Consider the following 6,004-nt stretch of genomic DNA (forward strand, 5'->3'; position numbering starts at 1 on the left):
CTGTGCACAGGCATGACAGGCCAGAATTCTAGGTTTGTTGGAGCCTACTGCCTCCAATTTAGTTATGGGTTCAAGCCCGCTTAGCCATGAAAAGACACCTTCAAACTTGGCTTTCCACTTAACAGAAATATAGTTCATTACATATAAAGAATTTATTGATTAGCTAGGTTTCTCTCAGAAATCCAGGAATCATAAAAGGAATGGGAAATCAGGAACTCAAGAGTCTGATGTTTCATCAGAATGAAACTTCAAATTTCAATCAGAAAAATTTAGGGAGAAAAACTGAGCTGGCCCAGTCAACGTTCCTACCAAAAACTACTAAAACCGTAACTCCAGTATTGGGCCTTAATTTTTTAATGTGACCATAATGGACACTAGCTGCACACTGTAATTAAATTACATACATTCAGTGTAAATATATAACAGCTAGACCATTGAATGCACCTCTTCCTCAGAATTATTGCCTATTTTCCATGCAATATTGCTTTAGTTCCCTTCCTGTTTAGAAGAACCAGTGCATACAATTTGTCCAATATTATAAAGCAACTCAGTAGTTTTAATTCATAGCTGCATCAAATTCTTTACAATGTTTTTAGAAACGATCCAGTGCTAGCCTCAGAACTATATACATATACTACAGTGAGAACAAAGGGAAACAATGAAATTTCTGTAGTGTTAAGTATGAATAAGGCTTGAGGCAACCTAGTTAATGTGGAGAATGCCCTCTTCTGTTTCCCTTCCACAGCTTTACTAAAAAAAATGTCACTTCACAAATTGAAAAGTGTTCACAGATAAACCACACTTTACGGTTCTTATATCATGAACAGTAATATCCCAACTTTTTCAGTGGCAGGGTACATATGAAGTTTTACAGATATAAGAAATTTTCCACAAACCTAGAGAACATCTACATGCCTCCAAACAGTTTCAGCTTCTGATCTGTGAATGTTTATAAATTGTTCTCAATCTTTGACAGGGAGCTTTGGGGCTCAGGTCTTCGTGATTAAAGTAACAGATGTCTTTGCACAAATGGACTTTCCTCGGGGCACTTCCACATCACTATATTTCCACTGTCCTACAGGTGACCCTGAATAAACATTTTATTTTGCGTGCCAATTTGTAAGGCAAGTAAATATCATGTTCCTTGTTCACTGTGCATGTTGTCCTAAGGGTAAAGCATTTCCTAGACATTTAATGATAGAAATCTCATACATCATGTAACCTTCTGGTTATCCAAATGAAGCCTTTTTGTATGAAAAAAAATAACCCTTAATACTAAATCAACAAACATTGCATGGAACCCAGAAAGCTCCCTTTTGTTTGATTAAGCACTTTTTCTTAATACAAAATTTTATATGATGGAATATATTTCTTACAAATTACACAATAAACTTTCTAAAATATGTTTCCAATTTTAAGGCCATAAGCCAACACAGACCTGGTCCCTGTAAAGCTCTTTCTGACAATAATGATCTGATAGTGCAAGTTGCAATCTGACAACATAAGGCAACCTTATAGGTAAATGTGCAAAACTGTCATAATTACATTAATGGGCTTATGAATAATATATACAGTACTAGAGACTGGGGTATTTGACTTGTAGGCACACAACAACAATACAGGTCTTAACTTACAATAAAATCTAGGGAGTGCTCTTAATTATATACTTATTGGTGCCCAACTATAAATTAAAAGGATCCATGGTCTACTTCTATTTTTTATTAATTAGCATGAGGTCCAAAACACATTTACTTGGGAACACAACCCACAGGGTATTTACTGTGTGCTAGGTAAATAAATATAAAGGGGATTCTTATTTGAAACATTACCTTTTCTATGAAAATCACAACAGTTAGTCTATAACAGGTGGAGAACCTTCAGTCAAATGTAGATTTTGTATATCAAGGGTGAACCTGGGGTCCTCCAAATGTAACTGGACTGTAACTTCCATCATCTTTAATCATACTGTGTAAATCTGAGGGAAACAGCTGGCTTGGGCTGATGCATTCCAATATTAGGAGCAACATAGGTTCCCCATTGTTTTTCTATAGGCTTTAAATGTAAGTTTTGATTGTTTTAATAGCCAAATGCTACCAGAGTATTACATAAACTTAAGGTAGATACAATTACTAATAACTACCCTGTGAAATTAAAAAAAAAACACAACTCATTCATATTTCTAATATGGCCCATTAAGAAGGCAATGTAATGCCAAGGAGTTTGAATCTACCATCAATAACATAACTAATACCACTACCAATACTCAGTTGACATGACTACACACTAATTTTTTAAAATATTACATAATATTTATAGCTAGCACAAACAAGGCTTGCAATAAACATTTGTAATTGTTGTTGTACGGCTTCAAGTAGTTTCTGATTTATGGTGACCCAAAATCATGGGGTTTTGTGGGCAAGAATTGTTCAGAGGGTTTTTTGCCTTTGCCTTCCTTTGAGGCTGAGAGAATGAGATCTGTCCAAGGTCACTAAGTGAATTTCCATGACTTAACTGGGATTCGACAATTGTAGCCCAACGCTCAAACCCCTACACTAAGCTGGCTCTAGTATATATAATGAATTAGGAGACAATATCCCTCCCCCCCCCCCAGCTTCATTGATAATTCCATAAGATAAGTGTTAATCCCTCATTTTGCAAATCAAGAACTATGATTAAAGGGAAATGAATTACTGAGCATGGGCTGCTTCCAGTCAGGCAAATTTTGTATAGACAGTACAACAGCATCCAAAATTCACCAGTGATACGCTATTGGGCCAATCAAAATGCTAATACTATATAGAAGTTGCATGCTTTCAAAACTCCACTGGCTTCTTCATCAGGCAAAAAGGTGTTAAAAATCATACAGGAGAAAGAAAGAAAGAAAGAAAGAAAGAAAGAAAGAAAGAAGAAAGAAAGAAAGAGTGATGATGTTAAGTGATAGGGATGCATTTTGTGACGAAGTTGTGGCTGTTGTCCTCAGTTCAGATGGTATGGAAAGATATTTATGCAGGCAGGCTTTCCTTCTTCTGGCCATGTGGGAACTGGGAAATTCTTAAAGTTCAGGAAATAAACTTTAAATCCATTAGCAAAAAAAACCAAGCTACTGTCTTTTTCCAGTTTGTCTCAGATCCTTTGTGATGCTACAAGCCCCTTTGTTAGGAAGAGAACACTACATTTCTCAGGAAGGCTCCATGCTTTTGCATCAGGAAAACCTTTAGGTGTTGTTAAGGTAAAGACAGTAATGTAATGTATGATGAAGCACATAAACCACACACAGTCATGTGAAACAATCACAGAAACATGTCATCACAAACGGACACAGTCTGCCTCCTCAAGTGTAAATACATACATTTTCCTGTATAACTGCTACATGTGATTTGCACATTCCTACACAGTAGGGCTTCCAGGCACAAAACTGACCACATCTAAAGTTGCCTTCAACTTATCCATGGTTTGTTTGTGTGAGATTTGAATACAGGATCACTCCCTGTGAAGCACGGAGCTACAATAAAGAAGAACCAGTTCTGTCAAAAGCAGTCTGAAAGTTGCTTCTATCCAGAGAAGAAAGAACCATGGCTCAAGAAGCCAATAGTCTAGTTCATTTACAAAGACAGCTGTATATATCCATCCAGATATTTTATTTCAAAGTATATACTTATTACTACCACACTTCAAATATAACATCTGGCAATGAGAGCCATAGTCAGCAATTTAATATAGCAGTAATACTAATAATAATATCTATCAATATATGAATGGGACAGTGAGGCTTGTAATAGCTTTAAGGAAATTAACTACTCTGACTGACAGGGTGGCTATAGATCCACTGTGGACACAGAGGAATGACAAAACTTTGGGGGAAAGCATCCCCATCAACTCTGAAACCACCAATTGTGACTCCATTGCCAATACTTGGTTTCAAAGCCAGGCACAGAAACAGAATTACAGGAGATGATAAACACCCCTAAGAAAACACTCTGCATGAAGCCACATTCCTATAAACCAGGCTTATTTCATTTTTCTTCACCTAACGGAGCCACACTCTCATAAATTGGTTTTATTTAATGTCTCCTCACCTATTTGCCTAAAAATCATTCCCATTGTGATCATATACAATCGAGGCCTTCTCCCCCAACTATTATCAACTCATATGGAAAATTATATCTCAAGTCAGCAAAAACTGCTGAAGATATATTTTATGCAGGGTTTTTTAACATCACAAAGGCTAGTAATATTAACTCTTATCTATCCAGGGCTGCTCACAACCTTGCAATAAAAGGGAACTAAAAATTATGGCCCCACATTCACTTGAATCTGTGTTCCTGGATACTGGAGGAGAAAAAGCAGCTCTCTGGGGCACCCCTGGATATTGGGAGGAAAGAGTACCATATCTGAGGCCTCCCCAGATAATGGAGGGAGAGAACCTGGATATTGGGAGCAGCAGAGAGAATCTCTCTGAGGGGCATCAGAGGATGGATACTGGGAGGAGGATGGAAATCTCTTTGGGGGGCATTCCTGGATATGACGGGGGGGGGGGGAGAGAATCTTTTTGAGAGGCATCTCTGGCTATTGGAAAGGGGAAGAGAACCTCTCTGCAGGGCACCCCTAGATACTGGGAGTAATATCTGGGGTGCCCCTGAGGGGCATCGCTGGATATTGGGAGGAGGATGGAAATCTCTTTGGGGGGCATTATGGGGGGGTGAAGAGAACCTCTCTGAGGGGCACCCCTAGATATTGGGAGGAGGAGGAGAGGTTGTGAGGGGTGTGAAGGGCTTCTTTGTCTATTGGGGGAAGGAATAAAAACCTCTCTAGGGGCATTCCTGGATATTGGGGACAGGATGGGAATCTCTCTGAGGGCCACCCCTAGATACTGGGGGGAGGGGGAGGAGGAGGAGGAGGAGGAGGAGGAGGAGGAGGAGGAGGAGGATCTCTCTTTGGGGGGCATCCCTGGATACTGGGGGGAAGACATCTGGATACTGGGAGGGGGCCACATTTAGAGAGGAAGAGACTCTCTTTGGGGGACGCACCAAGATACTGAGACGAAGGAAGAGAACCTCTCTGAGGGGCTTCCCTGGATATTGGGGGAAGGACTCTCTTTGGGGGGCATTCCTAGATATTGGGGCGAAGGAAGAGACTCCCTCTGGGGGCACCCCTGGAGACTGGGAGGACGAGGAGGATATCTGGATATTGGGGGGGGGGGCCTCCCTGAGGAGCATCCCTGGATATTTAGGGAGGAAGGGGGTCTCCCTAGATATCGGGGGAAGGAAGAGAACCTGAGAGCCTGGGTTTTGAGTCTGGGGAGGAAGACAGCCCCTGCGCTGCAGTCGCCCAGCCAGCCAGCCTTCCTTCCTGGGGGACATGAGGATCTTCTCCCCCGTCTTTCTCTCTCTCTCTCTCTCGGGGGGCGTCTGCTTCCCGCCCTCCTCCTCTTGAAGCCCCCGGGATCGTGGCCCTTGTGCCGCCTCCTCCTTCTCTGCGACGGAGCTTTCCTTTTCCTTGGACGGAATGGCCGCTGGGCTTCCTCACCTAAGCTCCGGTTTGGAGGCGGCCGCGGAAGGTGGCGACGGGCCGAAACATGTCCCTCTTCGGCTGCCTTCTTTCCCTCAGAAGCGCCAGGCCGCCCCCTTCTTCTCTTCCTCAGCGGAGCCCCTTCCTCCTCCGCGGCCCAGTCAGTCACGGCCTCTCTGGCCTCAGGGAAGGAGTAGCAGCAGCTTCGGAGGGAGTGACAGCGCCTCAGCCAATCGCAGGCCTCGGAATCTTCATTCCACCAACCGCCAACGAGGGGGCGGGGCCAAGCGGCGGCCTATAGCAGCGCGGACTCCACCAGCAAACCATTTCCGGAAAGCTTAGCTTGATGAAGAAAACCACGCCCCCATTTTGTCATTTCTTTCCCTTCCTTCTCCTGCCGCCATTTTGTTTGTGGGCAGGCGACGCGGAAGTGAGCGGCCATTTTGGAACAGGGCACATGATGGAGGATCCAGAGCAATGGATTCAAACTAGAGGA

General features: G+C 42.6%; 1 protein-coding gene across 2 annotated transcripts in view; it reads right to left on the minus strand.

Moving 5' to 3' along the window:
* The window catches only part of SOCS5 (suppressor of cytokine signaling 5), a 30,427-nt gene extending 24,683 nt beyond the window's left edge, over positions 1-5,744 (minus strand). The window contains exon 1 of one of the 2 annotated variants that reach the window (XM_089529140.1): positions 5,527-5,744. The gene's annotated coding sequence lies outside the window, so the exon portion shown is untranslated. Of the gene's footprint in view, positions 1-3,349; positions 3,464-5,526 lie in introns of those variants that run through there. The other variant, XM_089529141.1, reaches the window with a different exon arrangement.
* Positions 5,745-6,004: the final 260 nt, after the last annotated feature.

Source organism: Sceloporus occidentalis, unplaced genomic scaffold (genome assembly GCF_023333645.1).
Source record: "Sceloporus occidentalis isolate IW3139 unplaced genomic scaffold, rSceOcc1.0.p SCAF_6, whole genome shotgun sequence".
NCBI lineage: Eukaryota > Metazoa > Chordata > Lepidosauria > Squamata > Phrynosomatidae > Sceloporus > Sceloporus occidentalis.